Genomic DNA, 1,162 nt, shown 5'->3' with positions numbered 1-1,162 from the left:
TCAGAGTGGATCAACCAGTTTGCTGCTGACAACCAAAACCAGCTGCTCACATGCTCAAGGAGGACCATCAGCCTAACAATGGATCATTAGCACACTGATGGCTGCTTACTATTCACAGAGGGCTGAGTGATACTAGCAATCACAGCATTGTAAGAGGGGGACAGTTGAACCCGGAGGCCTCCACCCCTGTTTAACGATGGACGATTTCTTTTCACAAAGATGGCCTTTACTCCTCTCTCAAACCATCGTTCCTCTCTATCCAGGATGTGAACATCTTCATCCCTGAAAGAGTGACCGCTGGCCTGGAGATGAGTGTAGACTGCAGAATCCTGGCCTGATGATGTTGATCTTGTGTGCTGGGCCATCCTTTTGGACAGTGGCTGTTTAGTTTCCTGGATGTAAGACTGATCACAGCCCTCCTGACACTGAACAGCATACACAATATTACTCTGTTTGTGCCGGGGGACTGGATCTTTGGGATGAACCAGTCTTTGCCGTAATGTATTTTGGGGTTTAAAAGCCACTGGGACGTTATGTTTAGAAAATAAACGTCTCAGTTTCTCTGATACTCCCTCAACATACGGAATGACCACTGGTCTGGGTCTGGGTTCCTCCTTTACACCTGATGGCTGACTGGAGTCCTGTTTGGGTTTCTTCTCTGCTTTCAGGAAGGCCCAGTTAGGATATCCACATCGCTCTAGAGCCTGTTTTGTGTAGGATTTCTCCTTCTGCCTGGCTCCTGAGCTAGTGGGGACGCTGTCTGCTCTGTGATACAGAGTCCTGATGACTCCTAACTTGTGCTCCAAAGGGTGATGGGAGTCAAACTGCAAATACTGGTCTGTGTGGGTGGGTTTGCGGTACACCTTGGTTTGCAAATGTCCTCTATCAGAGACTGAGACCTCACAGTCCAAGACAGCCAACTTGCCATTTTTTACATCTTCTCGTGTGAACTTGACGTATTTATCCACAGAGTTGATATGGTCAGTAAAATGTTGGACTTCCTGAGATTTAATTTTAACCCAGGTGTCGTCAACATACCTGAACCAATGACTTGGTGGTGTCCCTGAAAAGGACGTCAAGGCTCTCTTTTCTACCTCCTCCATGTACAAGTTGGCAACAATAGGAGAAACTGGAGACCCCATAGCACACCCATGTTTCTGCC

The 1,162-nt window shown here is 47.5% G+C and overlaps 1 protein-coding gene across 1 annotated transcript in view; it reads left to right on the top strand.

Moving 5' to 3' along the window:
* The window catches only part of thnsl2 (threonine synthase-like 2), a 13,353-nt gene that overhangs the window by 4,882 nt on the left and 7,309 nt on the right, over positions 1-1,162 (top strand). The window lies entirely within an intron of this gene.

The sequence above is a fragment of the Nematolebias whitei genome, chromosome 18, assembly GCF_014905685.2.
Source record: "Nematolebias whitei isolate Nwh7 chromosome 18, NemWhi1, whole genome shotgun sequence".
Taxonomy (NCBI): domain Eukaryota; kingdom Metazoa; phylum Chordata; class Actinopteri; order Cyprinodontiformes; family Rivulidae; genus Nematolebias; species Nematolebias whitei.
Note: the sequence above shows the minus strand (reverse complement) of the source record. Positions and strands in the feature narration are given on the sequence as shown.